Source organism: Leptodactylus fuscus, chromosome 10 (genome assembly GCF_031893055.1).
Source record: "Leptodactylus fuscus isolate aLepFus1 chromosome 10, aLepFus1.hap2, whole genome shotgun sequence".
NCBI classification, from domain to species: Eukaryota; Metazoa; Chordata; class Amphibia; order Anura; family Leptodactylidae; genus Leptodactylus; species Leptodactylus fuscus.
Window position 1 is genome coordinate 24,246,760 of NC_134274.1, and position 16,688 is coordinate 24,263,447.

The 16,688-nt window shown below is 42.6% G+C and overlaps 1 protein-coding gene across 2 annotated transcripts in view; it reads left to right on the forward strand.

The window, feature by feature from the left end:
* NEURL1 (neuralized E3 ubiquitin protein ligase 1) overlaps positions 1-16,688 on the forward strand; it is a 164,166-nt gene that overhangs the window by 97,051 nt on the left and 50,427 nt on the right. The gene's annotated exons all lie outside the window — the stretch shown is intronic.

Sequence of the window (16,688 nt, forward strand, 5' to 3'; positions counted from 1 at the left end):
GTAGATGTTCTGAAGTACTTCATGTATGTTCTTCTATGATTTTAGCATCGTAAAGTCAATGATACAATCTATGAGTAACTAGAGTCCATCTTTGGCAAGTAACGAGTTAAAACTTAATAACTGGAGGATCTTATTACTCATCTGCATGTTCTGGTCAAAGCACAATAAACACTCAGCAAGGTGGATATAGTCAAATATATATAGACTTTATTTTTTACAGTGTGTTCTGCTATATCAGGGTATAGATGTAGATGAGCTGTACTTGATATCGTACACTGAGCTGCAGTATCTGTGGCTTGTGCTACCTATCGGATGTTATAGTACTATAGTAGGTTTTCCTGCCCAGCCTATATAAGACTGCAAGTAAACACAATGGGGATATCTACCATTGCTATCTGTGTGTATGTGTTATTCTGAGATCCTCCATAGAAATGAATTGTGGGGATTTAATGGAAAATTCAAGAAGCCGGGGACTAATATCATTTCTGGGTGTCAGCCGGGGTCAATTACATGTCTGTCTCACATGAGTGTCTAGTTGAGCCGAGTCCATTTTCATTTTTAAATTATACAGTTTTTTTTATTTCTATAAATGTATATTTTATAGCTGTCTGTAAATTTACTACGCCAATGAAAGACTCCTTTGTTGTTCTATAGTTCATTTTTTATAGCATCATGGCACTCATACTGACTTTCATTATTTTGGTGGGGTGTGATATCATTCTGTGGCCTCAGCTGTCAATTCCAGGTAGCCAAGAATCCGCTATAAACACTATACACACAAGCTATTCTTCCCATATATGTGTATTATCAGACTAGAGGGAGGGAACAGTAGTAGAAAGACAATGGTGCTGCACTCTTTGTTGGTGGTTCGATGGTGGTGCCACGTGGTAGTGTTCAAATCAAATTGGCGACATCTGGGCCACAGTGAACCTTTTTCAAGTCAGATCTAGGTAGGGGCAGGATCCATCAGGCAGGATGGAGCTAGAGAGGGGGAACAGGCCAATAAATTGTCTGTATTCAAGGTGATCTCCCCAGTTTTGATTCCCCCATAAACATACACATTTGCAGGTTCATCCAAAGTTTATCTAATGTATGAAGAAGTTAAAGGGGTTGTCCTGGATTTCAGCATTTATGGTCTATTCCTAGCTATGAGACCTCTTCCAATGGCCATACTATGTACCACAAAGCGCCAAGAACAGTTGACTCCACGCCCTGTGTAGTGGCTGGGCACCGGTACTGCAGCTCACCTTCAATGGAAACTAAGATGCAGTACCAGTGCCTGGACACTAGACAGGGACTGGGACTATTGGCCCTGTGTCGTTTATAACGGGGCGGCAGAGGAGCCGATTGGTCAAGGGGAGACTGTCTGCCCCCTCCAATTAGGTATTTATGGCCTATTCTAAGGATAGGTCAGGAATACTGAAATCTTGGACAACCCATTTCCATAAAACCTGTCAGTAGGGAGGAATCTGTCAATCAAGCTGAGCAGTGGAGAGAAGCCTGAGGGGAGCTGCCCAGTAGACACTTCTCTGTGTCTGTGTGTGTGGGGGGGGGGGGGGGAAAGGGGGGGAGAGGATCTATGAAACCTGTCACATAATACACAAGTCTTGATAAGCCTGCTCTGCCAGATAATGTGTCTCATTTATGGCAAGTCTTACTCTAGCGGGGCCATGTGCCTACAGTGAAATCTACATCAGCTCATAGTTGTATATGTAGCTTTGTTGTAGTGCAAGTACTCTTCTGAAGGGTGGCTGTATTATCTGCTCTGTCCTGGTCCTCAGCTGTATCATGTGATCAATAATATGACTGTCCTCCTGACACAGTGTTGTGTTTGTGGACAAGTAGTCCGTTTCTTGATGAATTCCTATGAGAGTTCCACTGACGCTCTTACAGGAAGGAATAGAAAAACTGACTTCCTATCCCCACATAAGACATCGTGTCAGTCACATGGCACTGCTGAGGACTAGGAACAATTTTGCAATTCCTCAATGGGGTAGTGCCATTACAGACACATATCTACTACCCAGAGATTGCATATCCAACGGCCCCATAGAAGTGAATGCAACACAATCAGACAAGCACACTGGCTTGTATACAGGAGCACCTTCCATTTTCCCCGTTCTCTTGATTACTTGGGGTCCCTGTAGTCTGATCCCCAGGGTGTCTGAGAAGCCCAAACACTCCGCTGCCACATGAAGAGCTACCAGTATTATAAATGTCACATGGTAGATGGGGCACTTGTTCCAGATTTTTGCATGGAGGCCCAACTTACATCTGTAAGTTGAGTGGGGAAATAACTACAGTATAGTAGCATAGTTGAAATAAGGTAAAAACTCGGGTCGCATTTAAAGGGGTTGTCCAGGAATTTGTAATTCATGGCCTATTCTTAAGATAGGCCATAAATATCTAATCAGAGAGGGGTTGACAGGTAGCCCCTGCAAGGATCAGCTGTATGAGTTCGTATTCGATGCTTGTTCTGTACACAACACATAGTGCATAGTGACCAGACACTGTTAGTGCAGCGTAACTCCCATTGACTTCAATGGTAGCTAAGCCGCAGTATCGGTACCTGGCCACTATATAGGTCAGCGACTTCTTTCCTTCTGTTGTCAGTGTTCTCCATGGACAGCACACGGACCCATTGGGATCAATTTTATTGAATGATCATGGTTTGTGCATCGGGAACACTGGCATACAAGTTATATTAAAAGGCCACTGTTTTTTTTTTGTCCAAAAATTGCAAATCTTGAATTTTTGCGCCTCGCACTGCTTTCCTGAATCCAATTTGGTGGGCGTGAGGCCATCAGCCCCTTCAGATTTATCATAATTTACACCAAGTACCAGAAGTCTTTATATCAAGGTGTTGGCTTAGATCTCTTAAGGGTCCATTCACACGGAGCAACGTGCCGCGTGATGTGGCACGTATACGGTGTGTGAGACTTTGCACGCTGTAAACGCTCCCATTGATTTCAATGGGAGCCTGGATCGTATACGCCGCGTTATTTTGTGGCCGTGATTTTGCGGCGTATACGATCCAGGCTCCCATTGAAATCAATGGGAGCGTTTATGGCGTGCAAAGTCTCACATGCCGTATACGTGCCACATCACGCGGCACGTTACTCCGTGTGAATGGACCCTAAGATGCACAAAACCTGGGGTATAACTTTATTTCTGACTAAGTGTGCACCTTGTACTCCATGAGGGCAGGGATTTCAAGATCGATATGGAAAACATCAGTTGAAGCATGCACTACTTTTTGTTCGTTTTTTTTAGACACAACGTATTCATTAAGCCGCCCATGTGTAGCCTGTTTTTCACGGGTCTGAAAATTAGATCTGTGCATGGAATTTACATACATAAAAAAAAAATGCATGACCTTTAGAATAAATAACGGAAACACAAACCGCAATAGATGAAAAACGGATATATATATATATATATATATATATATATATATATATATATGGACCATAAAAGAGCGCATATGTGTGAATAAGGCCTGAGGATAAATGACAGTCTAATACAATACCAACCAAGCAGATCAGATTCTACAAATCCCATCTATATGTTCTAAAACTTTTCTGCACCTACATTGACCAGCGGTGTGAATTTTAACATCTGCGGCATGTCAATTCTTATAGCAGATTTTCAATGTGGATTTTACCCTTTAAGGTGTAGCAAATCTGCAACAAATTGTTCCTGTAACACGTGGAATTCGCCTGGAATTTCAGGAAAACCTGCATACAAATCGGCACTGAAAATATGCCTGAAACTCATAGAGGATGCATTGTTCTCACTGCTAACCTCATAGACTGTCATTCTGTAAGACACAGACCCATTATGTAGTGTGTGTTTTATTATATGTCTATCCTCGAGTGTCATACATGCGTAGACATACAGCACTCAGATCTGGGAGAGGTTTCCTTAGGCCGAGAGTTCGGCCATCACATGCATATCTCATGTGGGAAGGAAAGGGAGAGAGAGAGGACCCTGTGTAAGGACGTGCAGCGATTAATGATTAAAATGTGCAAATCTCCTCAGGGGGCTTTGTGCTAGCTGGAATATAGAGACGGCATTAATTTAGATTGGTAGCAAGACCGCAAAGCAGCGTTCAATATCGCCAGATTGCTTTAACCCCTGTTCACTGAGGGTAGCCTTGAAGGGGTTAATTGGCCAGACGAAGGAGCCAAATTCATAATAAGGTAGTGTTATGTAATGGCGTCGGAATCAGTTGTAAAGCTGCATCCCGTTTTGCATTGCAGGCATCCATAAAGAGTCTTTTGTGCGGTAGGTGATGAAATCTAATAGTTCCCACTATCTGCAATAAAATTGCCTTTGTCTTTAGGCTCCGATGAATTTCTGTTTCAATGGAGATTTGTTCCATAGGTGGTAGAGCGAAAAAACAACTAGCGGAGCGGTAGAAATGGGGCTGTTCCCGGACAATGCTGGAAGAGTATACAATCCTTGAGTTGTTGCCATATATGTGTTAATATGGCCATGACTTGAGTTCATTGTGGTTTGCTGTATGTAGCTAACCAGAACAATAGAGGGTACGGGGTCTCTTCATAGCTTTTCATGATGTCAAGTCAGTGTTCTTTCACAAGGACACCCCTTTTCCCCTGTACAAGGGGACCTTATAGGCGTGCACACTTTTCTATATATTTCTTACACCCGCAAGTTTTATAGTTGTTGCCTTGGTCAGATCTCCAATCCCACAATAAATGACCTAGGGGTCAATGATGACAGCAGTCATATACTACATCACATGTGTGATATATGTGTCTGGTCACATGTCCTGTAGTAAGAAGTAGAGGGAATACATCCAAAACTGCAGTGAATAGTGGTCTGTTAGAGGAGTAGGCCATTTAAAGGAGGACTCGTAAGTTTCTCCATGCATTCACTCCACTGGATACACTTACTTATAATCCATACGCTTGCCTCCCTTTTTACTTTTGCACAGCGTATTGGGGCACCAGATTTTTATTTCTTTGCCTCCCATGCCGAAACTCTTACTCTTGGTCACATGACCAACCTCGCTCTATTCCGTATACAGTCAGCAGGAGCACAGTTCAGAGTTGGTGCACTATATTAATCTAAGAATGGGAGAATTGTGAGATGGGAGGGCAGTATATATATATATATATATATATATATATATATACACATGTAGTTTTATCCTCTGTGACCTTTACCCTTTGCCTTCCATCAGTTCTACTCGGTACTTGCAGACAGCTTTTGAAGGAACTCGGCAGGGAGGTTGTTCCCGCCATCTTGGGGAGCTAAGCACAGATCCTCTGTCTATGTAGGCTTACTCCAATTTCTTCGTGTCATCCCAGACAGACTGGATGATGTTGAGATCAGGGCTCTGTGGGGGCCATATCATCATTTCCAGGACTTTTCCTCCAAAAGACAAAGGTCACACCAAATATTGATGGGATTTAGAGTTCTCTTTTCTTCATTCAATTCATTTTGTTAATTGTCAAAAATAATCTATTAACCCTTCTATTTCTTAAAGCATTCTTATTTTGCAGCATTTTTTCCCCTACATCTTCCTAAAACTTTTGCACTATACTTAAAAAAATAGGAAAGCAGCAAATCCAGGCTTTACTGATCTTGCGCTATAAAGCCATCCTAATCCAAGTCTGTCTTCATACCTCCCAACCGTCCCGATTGCCGTAGGACATTCATGAATTTGGTGTCCTGTCCCGCGGTCCCGGTCGACGGAGGTATGTCCTGATTTCAACTCATCGGTGTCCGGAGGACGCCGATGAGTTGAACATATAAGCAAGTAAAGCAGGAGCTGTCACAGCTCAGCTCCTGCCTTACTGCTGCGCTCTGGCTTCGGCGTGTGTAGGCGCGATGTGATGACGTCATATCATGCCTACAACTATGTGAGTGGAGGGAGAGAGCTGTGGGGGAGAGTTGGAAGTTGAGTATAAGTATTTGTTTGTGTTAAAGGGGGAGACATGAATCTGGGGGCAGAGATGGGGGGAGACATGAATCTGGGGGCAGAGATGGGGGGAGACATGAATCTGGGGGCAGAGATGGGGGGAGACATGAATCTGGGGGAAGAGATGGGGGGGACATGAAACTGGGGGCAGATAAAGGGGTTATATGAAACTGGGGGCAGATGGAGGGGGGGAATATAATTTACAGGTGACTGTAGGAAGATTATACTGTGTGGGGGCACATGAAAAATGAATGAGAATGGGCGGAGTCAACATAAAAGTGGGGGGAGCTAAGTTTGCCGCGGCGCGCACTCGTGCCGCATATTTATCCCTCTTTCAGCTCTTCAAAAGTTGGGAGATCTGTATCTTAGATCACAGTTCACACATTGTGCAGCATTTTTTTTCCAGGTGAGAAATTCTAACTCACTTTGTACATTAATTTGTTATTAAAATAAATGTGGGTTCTTTAACTATAGAAATCCGCAGCGTTAGATATGGAGGGGTGACAGGTAGGACACTTTTACCATGTGTGTTATAAAACAAGCTCAAAGTTTCCGTTTCCATTGAGTCAGATGAGGCAGATCGCACTGGTACTTGTCTTGTAGACAAGCGGATAGAACTGGCTGCACATTTACACAAACACAATGGAAATAATTGTCTTGTGTTTGTTACTTCAATAACCAGAAGTTAGGTAATAATTTGGAAGGCTACAAATGTTCTCCATAGGTCACCTGCTAAGACCTTAAAAAGGTAGATATAGATTTAAGAGCAGAAGAAAAAAAACTTCACCTCCAAACTTTTTTTTTTTATTTTTATTTTTTAAAAAGGAGCTTTATGTGGTGGTATAATGCTAGTTTCTCACTAGCGTTCATGTTTCCATCCTTCAGGTCTGCTTGGTCTGTATCAAGTGGTTAAACACGGAAACCTGTGGACCCCATAAACTATAATGGGATCCCCCGGGTTTCCACCGAAAATGGCAAGAGTCAAGAGTTCTCCTTGCAGGTCTTTTCTCTTTGCTGATTTTAAGTGGAATGGGGCTCAAACGTCAGTGTGATCCTAGTGTAACAGTGCTGCTTGGATGATGGGTCCGAGGGTTACCAAATTCCATGTATCCGCATAATGAAGAGACCAGCAGGGCGCTCACCAGTGTGTTGCAATCTCAACATCAAATTAAAGAAAATGAATCAAATATCATATAAATATTCTGTGTCTCCATGGTTAAAGACTACAAATAAATCCACTATAGTCTGACCCTACAATCGTACTTTTTCAGTTTGTTCCTTGGTTCTATAGGGAGGGTTGTAGTCTGTTACCATGGAAGATTTTTCGAGATTTTAATGGACTATCCTCCAATAAATAAAAAAAATTGGTGTACATATTATTCGAACATATTCAATGGTGAGCTGTACCAAAGATGTTTCCAGTAATGGGAGACCATAGTATTATGGTACTGAGATGAGAAACCATTCCCAATGTACAAACCATTCCCAATGTCCCATCATCTTAGACCTGGTGATACATTGAAGTGTATGTGGCCTACGCCCTGGTACTTATACAGGAGAGGTAGATTGGAGTGTTGCTGAAGGAAACCTCAAGGTCTCCGCCGGTCAGTCATTCAATGTACACCTAGTACAGTTCTAATGAAGTAATAAGATCTACTTACAGCGAAGGCAACAATTTGGCGTCAGCGCGAGGCCGGGGATCATCTTTCTACAAGCTGCTTTTAATCTGATTGAATGTCAGTTTTTATTCCGTAAAACTTCTCCCGCACATACAGCACATTGTAGACATTGTTTTCTTACAGCGGAGACGTCTCATTCATTATGAATACTTATGAGAGAGAACAGAAGGGAATGTTAAATTGACACTTAACACTATGTAAGTGGGATCTTTGTATTGTTTGCATAATACAGTAGGACTCGGTATAACACAATACTGTATGTGCTGCTTCCACTCCTCAGTATTAAGTATACAGAGAGAGCAAATCATTTAAAGGGAGTCTGTCACCAGAATACTCGGCAACCTTTCCATTTTGCTGGAATCTTCCCCCAGATATCCATAGCCAAAACTGTGAAGGGCCACCATCATTGCTAGATGGGGATATCCTTCATAGTACAAAGCTACAGAAGTGACACTGAGCTGTACGGCCGACCTCCCCCTGACAGTACAGGGATATTGGTAGCTGAATCTGCATCTATATCTCTGGAACAGGGAACGATACCGAGAGAACGTAAAATGTGCTGAATTCAGTGCATCGGTAGCTTTGCAATGGTATATAACATGCCCAGTCTAGCCTAGGTGTGCAGTATCTAACTTTTCTCCAATGCGTTTCAGGTATCATTTTCAGTGTTGTCCAGGTGGCTCCATTCCCTGAGACACAATAAATCTATAGTGAGTTTCGTCACATCGGACAACAATATGGATCAACTTTTGTTACCTATCACAAGAGTGTTTCATAGTTTAGACGATGTTTTGAGACGTTTGTGTTAATACAACAGCACAGTTTTTAGTTTGCCTAGTGTCCATTTTTTTGCACTGTAATAGTTGATGCTGAAATGTATTGTGTAAGAGCTTTGTGTAATAACGCCTGCCCCATATTACACAGTGCAGCTGCAAATGCTGCATTATAGACAAATATGACCAATGTGCGACAAATCCTTCTTGTGTACACACTGGCACAATTGCTGACTAGTAGTAGTGTATTCTCTAATGCATTTTGTTATCTGGCTGGTTTAATGAATGGGGTACACAGATGTGTGGGGGGGGGCACTGTATACAAACAGCATATTGCCTCATTGTTATCAAATAGTTCAGCATAGACAATCCACCTAAAGTCTTTATAATAGTCTACAAGTCATTGTACTTATTCCTAAATGATCAAATATTTAGTGGTGTAAAAGTGATATAATACAAGGGAACAGAGAGCTGTTTCTGTATGGCCACCTATTTGCTTCCCATATCTGCAAAATGAGGACTCACATCTGTGGGATATTTATGGCATAGATATATATATATGCCATATATGATCTATATGGGAACTCCCCTTTAAGCTGACCGAACCCTTTCAACAGCCGTTGGTTTAGCACTCGTTTAGCCAAGAGACCTCTCTCCTCTGCTCGTGCATGTGTTCCCAATGAGGAGAGTGTCAGACACCTCTGGCAGTGACTTATAGCCCCTGAGAAGTATGGGACATGCCAGAAGTCAACAAGCCTGAGCCTTCCTTCCACCTAAGGGAAGGCTATACATAATCATACACCTTAGATGCTTGGCTAATGCTACTGAAATGAGTGGGTTGACTATCACTCATCCAATATGTAGAGCCAATTCCAACTCTTAAAAAGTTGTTTCGGTAAAGACATTAATGGTACATCACTAGAATATGTCATCAATGTCAGGGGGCCAAATACCGTGCCACCACCACCACCACCACCACCACCACCACCACCACCACCACCACCACTCTCAAGAACAGAGTGGCAGGATTGTTAAGAAAAGGCAATGGGACTTTATCTCCTGGCGGCTCAACTTAGAGACTGCACAGTTGGCCCATTATAGCCAGTGGCTACCTACCAGTTACAGGATTAGATCCCTATTATTGGACATGGATAGGACCTCTATATGCCATCAGTCATCCACTCTGTGAAATTTCCTGAGTCCACCTGCAGGGACATCTCTCTCTACTTGCTCCTCTGTATCATCTTTCCTTACACATAATACACACTTGTATTCCAAATAAGCTTATACAACACACCGATGAAAAAATGTAATAATGGAAAAACCCAAAGTAATAATAAATATGTGGTAACTCCAATGTGGTCTAGGAAAATACCAAGGGAGGCAATTAGGAAAAGATGTAGAACACAAGAATTACACTATTACAAGCATGTAAGTAGTCTCCATAGGAAAGAAAATTGTTAAGAAAAATTGTGTCACATTGCAACTTTCCCAGCAGACAGTCAGTCATTGCTGCTAGCAGATTGCGTATCTACTCGTGGACAAGACATATCAAGGGAATGTACACTCACGTCCAATGCTGCCGCTCACTGAGAAATCACAACACACCGCGACAGCTGTTTCTTTATTAAAGACAATGACTGAGCCGAGAGACCCGGACAGGACGATGTCACCTGGGCTTAGAGGAACATTCGGACCTGGTTTTATAAAGCAAATGTAATCCTTACAACATATTGTACTGATATTCACCTGGATGATTCCATCCTGGTCGTAGAAACATTAGACCACTTCTCTAACGCAGGTCTTAGATTTATTCATATAGGTTGTTTCACATCTACTTGTAAAATGAGACAGATTAGGACCAATTGAAAGGAAAGGAAGTGGTGGAAAATGTTCAGACTACTTTGTGCGGATCTCAGTTCTCCCAACCTGTGGCTCGTGAGTTGTGGTGAAACTACAACATCTGCTATGCCCTGACAAGCACACATTATTAGGCCTATGTATGTAATGGAATCGGGTTCTTTCCATTCAGATCAAAGAACTAGTGCATAGTGTCTCAAGTCCCTTCCAAGTATTACAAGGTCATCCATTCATTTCAGTGTGAAGCGTATAATACTACATTTCCCCTACAGCAACACAAGTCACTCATCAGGATTTTGGTGGGTGGACTGTCATTTATAAGGCAGGTGACACTTTGACCTATAGGATTGACCTTACTGGACAAGCCCTAAAGCCATCTATACACACCAGATATGTGTCAGCCATACCAACCAACTAAAGTGTACTGGGGTCTCCCAACGGGGAAGGGAGATAAGGATCGGGCACTTACTTTTCAACTGCCCAATCTTGTTTTTTCAGGACGATAATGGAGTGGATTTTCTAACCTATCTACGCCAGTTTTCTGGTTATAGATGTGGTACAGCTTTGTTTTGCGCCGAAGCATTCTGTTTCCCCCATTTGCCACTTTTTTTTAGAAAGTTGGCAGAGCATGGCAGGCCGAGATGGTGATGCCTCAGCCCGACAAATTTACTGGAAATTATACCTGAAATCTATGCCAGCTACTGGCGGCATTGTTGTATAGAAGGCTCTGTTTGTTTGCATACACATGTCTACATCTACCTATGGATTGATATGTCCATAGGGATCTTCATACAATTGATATATGTAACTGTGTCCATAGCTATAGACAAACACCAATCCCGACTCCATTACAGTGGGTTGAACACTCGACAAGCATGTGGTGTCAGACATATCCCTTTGTTGTGTTTGTCCCGTGAGCATTTTACAGCACATCCAGTGAAAAAAGCAATATTGGCAAAAGTCGGCATTTCAGCTGTGCTGTAGTATACTCTGCTGGTGCTGTGAATATTTCATATACCAGACGTAACATCAAAGCTAAAATGTGGCTGCAGAAAAGATCTAATGAACGGGGGGATCTATGAAGGTGGATCACAAGAGTCTCGGAGATGGATGCCATAATACAGAAGCTAAAATGTGAGAGCCATACACAGGATATAGTGATTGTATTTCTTATATAGTCACATTTGGAACCTACATTTATCAAGATGGATGTATCAGTGTCCGAGGAGCTGGATACATCTACACAGCTATGTTACCTTCTCATTGATATAGGTTACATGATGCTGACCAAAACCATGATTTTCATGAGAATAGTTGACCATTGTGTATGAGCGTCTCCCGACTAAACCCCCAATGACATGTCGGGGGAGAATTATCTGGCAGTTAGCTCTTACATGCCCAATCCTGCTGTTCTCTGAGAAACATGTCTCCACCAGAGGAATTTGGGGGCAACTTATTCCCCTCCCCGTATGTAGAACAAATGCAGTCTCAGCTGAGCATCACATGTAAGGAAGGGGATGGGGTGAAATAGTGATCAGCCAAACAAGCAGTCATCCGACAGCCATCTATAGTGTATGGCCAGCCTAAGGCCCCAAGCACACAAGTCATTCTGGTCTGTACTTTACCTGTTTTTCCTGAACTGAACCCAGTTGGGAGAGGGGAATCCTTTCATCATACAGATCTATAACGCAGGGAATTCCTGCCTCCTCTATCACCCAAAACTACTCTATTTTCACTGCAGTTTACAAGGTTTGTGCTTATAGTCACTGAATAGAATTCTTTGTAGTTTTTTTTCTTTTGGTGGATAAGAGTCTGACCAGAGATACAAAGGCATAAAACCTAAAATAATTGGGCTCAATGCAAAAGCTGTAACTAGGTCCCCACCTCCCTTGTGCAGTTTATAATATTGGAGTCTTATAGGGATACGTGAACCAGCTTGTAGCAAGTTTTCCAAAAATTTGGGGTTTGGCCAAACCCAAGAATTTGGAGGTTCACCATCCAAGATTAATTATAATAATGAGAGGCCCCTGGGAGGGGCATTAAAATAATAAACAGCTCATATTCACCTTTCCTCTCCTTTTCGGAGCTCCACCATAGTGTACAGTCTTCTTTCTCATCTTCTGGCCCCCTAGGTGACATGACATCTACATGCCTGATGTGACCGCTCACCATGAACAGAGACAGTAAGTTGTTTAATATTTTTTGGCACCTCCCTATTCCTCAAATAGTATAGTATAAGAGTATAATAATAGCATGTTTAGTTCGGATAGATAATGTTCGCTCCAAACCGATACTTTCTGGCCAACCTCGAGACTATTTGATGACTTCTATGTAGTTTGTCCATCTTATGTGGCAGAGGGGACCAGCATCCGAATGTGACTGCGCTGTACGCCATATATCTACATAACCACGGCATAGTCTCATCCTTAGGAAGTGTCAGTGAGTGCTTTATTCAGACCTATACTACCCCTTAAGCTGACTAACACACCAATGTCATTAGACTGTTTGTCTTTGCTGTGTTTTATTGCTTTACATTTAGTCTCCTGGATCTGAAGGTAAATCCGGGTTGAACTGGAACTACCTGCAATGCAGAAGCTTTAGCAAAGCTTATGTAATTGGCGAAACACAAGCATCAGTCACTAGAGCTGGAGTTTATAGTAAGGATGATGTTGTAGTTGGAGATTTTAGTCATTATAGTCAGTATTGTGATGAACTCGTCATCTTTTTATTCTATGCATATCCAATGTGCCGAGTACTCCTGAATGGCTTATGGGGCTGATGCTGTTTTGCACTGTTTTCCATAGTGACCGGTTATCATTGATAATATATTTGTACTTGGCGTTTCATTGCATATTCTGCTGCAGCAAAAAAGACGAGACAAGCGACAGTGTGGGAAGATTACTTTTAATGCAACTGTGTACGATAAAGCATATACAGTATATACAGTGGCGTGACTAGGAATGGCGGGTCCCGTGGTGAACTTTTGACATGGGGCTCCCTCCAAGGGGGTACATGGGCGTGCAGGCTGTTTGTGAATAAGAGGGTGACGTGGGGTGCAGGGTGTGTATAAGCAAGAGGGGAAATGGGGGTGCAAGCTGTGTCCGAGCAAGAGGGTGATCTGGAGGGGGGAACTCCCCATTCCACCACACTCTTGCTCACACACAGCCTACACCACCCATTCCCTCCTCATGCTCACATAAGGCAGAATATCAGTAGGAGGGATACATAGGTGTGCAGGCTGTATGTGAGAAATGAAGGAATGGGGGTGCAGATCTCACACACAGCCTGCACACCCATGTACCCCTCTCTCTCACAGCCTATAACCCATTTCCCCCATTGTACACTGACCTGTACAATTCGGGTAGCTCCGGCCACAAAAGACACTGAGTCTATGTTAGTAGATTAAAGGACCCTTGATGACGTCATGTCTCAGGTCCTTCAATCTGCTAGTATAGATGCCGGCACAGGTCCTGGGGACAGCGGGCAGGAGATAGAAGTTTCTCCTGCCCACTGTCACTATACACGTGCCGGGAGGTAGCAGGGGCCCAGACAGCAGGCGGCCCCTGCTTGGGTGCAATTGCTGACTTTACTACTGTTAAAAGATGGACTGTGGAGGAGGCAGCTCTTCTCCATCTTCAGGCAGCCCCCTGCGCTGCAGTAAATAGGGCCCGTTACGTGCTGGAGTTACTCCAGCAGGTAATGGTTTATTTAAAAAAAAAAAAAAAAAATCCGCAGTGGTAGCAGCTGTCACTGGGCCCCCTAGTATCCCGGGCCCTGCGGCAGCTGCCTCTGCTGCTACCACGGTAGTTACGCCCCTGAGTATATATAAAAACCAACCTGTACTTATAAAGGGTTAACATAGTGAGTCAATCCAGAACTGCTAAGAAGAATTAAAGTAGTCGTGATATGGTGACAGACATGACTTCCTCAGGTTGCAGCATGATGCTGTCTTATCCTCTTCTATTCGCAATGCCACAGTGTTTAGGTGACCAGTGCAGCCTCTTCAGGGGTAGGCGGCCTTCAGCATCTCCACATGTTGTAGAACTGCAAGTCCCAGCCTATTTGCTCTGTTCTGTTTGTACTCACATAGAAATTAAAGGGGCACTATCAGCAAAATTATGCCGTATGAGCCACACGTATGCGTGAATAGCCTTTAAAAAGGCCATTCAGGCACTGATAATCTTATTTTAACACCCCCCCCCCCCCCCCGTTTTAAAATAAAACCATAAAAACATATATGCAAATTAGACTTATTGTGCACAGTGGGCGGTCATGCACAGTCTGACGTCATCTTCTGGCACGCCTTCCTCTTCTTTCGGCGATGCCCTCCAGTCCTGGCCTTCCCTGGCTTCTGGCGGGATTGGTTCAAATCCGGCGCGTGCACAGTATCGCTGATTGCTGATAGAGCCCCTTTAATAGAGCATCCTGAGAGTTGTAGCTTTACAGCAGCAGGAGTGCTTAAGGTTACTGATCCCTTTTGTAGCCTTGAATAGGACCGAATTGATGCTGTACCATGTGACCAATGAACATGACATCAGCACAAGCCAAATTGAGGTTTCTTTGCTCTTGAGTGCCATGACCTGGGTGTCTGACACCCACCAATCGCCTGTTGATGACATATTCTGAGGATAGGTCATCAATATACAGTATAAATCCTATAAAACCCCTTTAGGGTATGTTCACATGGCAGAAAATGGATTGTGAACAGCATTGATTCCTCGGTAACGGTGGGGGCTACAGAAACAATTCCAACTGTGCCTGAATCAGTGAAGGGGAAGCTATTAAATGATGCAAAGAGTGGTGGTGAATGGTCCTTAAGAACCATAAAGAATATATAGCATGAAAAATAGAAATGCATATTTAATGTTGTTTCGATTCTTATTTGCAGTGTCACTCTCCCCTGTCTGGGATCTTTAGGGAACTCTCAAGTAGTAAGCAGAAGATATATTGTGTAATAGTGGTATTCTTTATGTATTTGTGAGAACAGAAACTGCGGAAGTTTTGTAAAAAAATAAATAAATTAGAGACTGGTAAAAAAAGCAGAAGCCATATCAGGCTGAATATATTGTACGTTGTGACACGCAAAGCTAACTAATCATTGAATTCAATCAGTCACTGGAGATGGCTTTACATGCCAAGATGAGCGGATTAGAGAATCGCACTAAAGATAGATGATGAGATGGCGACGTACGGCTAAATATAGTTGTGGCATGATTAATATAGGTCTGATACATCAGTGTTTCTCCACTCACAGCGGGTCAAGATTTACAGGATTTCTATAGTATTCCACAAGTGATTTTGTTATGGTCGGCATGCCATGAATTGCCATTGGAACGCTCTCTATGGAACCCATGAATTATTGGATCCAGGGCCATGGTTAAGTTTGGGAAACTTGCACACATTCAGGAGGGGACTTTCTTGACATTAAAAATATCACGTTATGGTAACTAGTCTTTTGCGATGAGACGTTGAACCAAGGAATTATTTGGCACGTTTTTGTGTTTTTCCCTTCTCTCAATCATCATAGTATAGGTGGGACTTGATGGACTCCTGTCTGTCCTTAACCATCCTTATAAGCGACATAACTCTGTCAACCTACAAATACCATACTAATCTCTTTTCTCCTCTCTCATTACATCTTGCTATACATGACTTCTTTAAAGTTGTCTTACAGTTCTGTCTCCGCTTCCGTAATGAATTTGTGAGCTACTTTAGATATAATACATGAACCTTGCACCTTATAAAGGGTTACCTATGAGAATTAATAAGGTCAGGTTCACACAGATTTTGCTTAAAATCATGGACAAACTAGTACAGCATGCCGCCTTGTTTTGTCAGATAAAATATTGGACATGAAAAAAGTTAGGCCTGGTTCACATCTGCGTTCAGACTCCCCGAACGGAATACAGATGTGAATCAGGCCTAACTTGACTGACCCTTTTACGAGATATTGGGCACTACCTTTTTTTCCTTCTCTTCCTGTAATGGAGAAAAAAAAATGTTAAACTCTCTTTACTACTGCCTCTCCCTATCTTACCACTTGTAAAATCCAATTTCCCCATTCACTCATTCCCCAACACTCCTAACAGCCAATATATCCCCCACCCTTCTATATCTTCTTATAGGTTTTATTAAAGAGAATATGCATATTTACTGCTATAAGATAAGATAATCCTTTAATAGTCCCACAGTGGGGAAATTTCATCATGTTACAGCAGCCTAGTAATACAGATACAGGATAATACACAGCAATATATTACAGATGTAGACACACATATGCTGAGAAGAGAAGATATACTAGGAGTCCATAGCAGCTAAGGAAAAGAAGAAGAAAGAAGGAAGACTTCATAGTCATAATCATTAGTTTTCTGTGCGGAGTGATCTTCGCTTGGACTGATGTAGATTATACAGCCTGGTCGCGGTTGG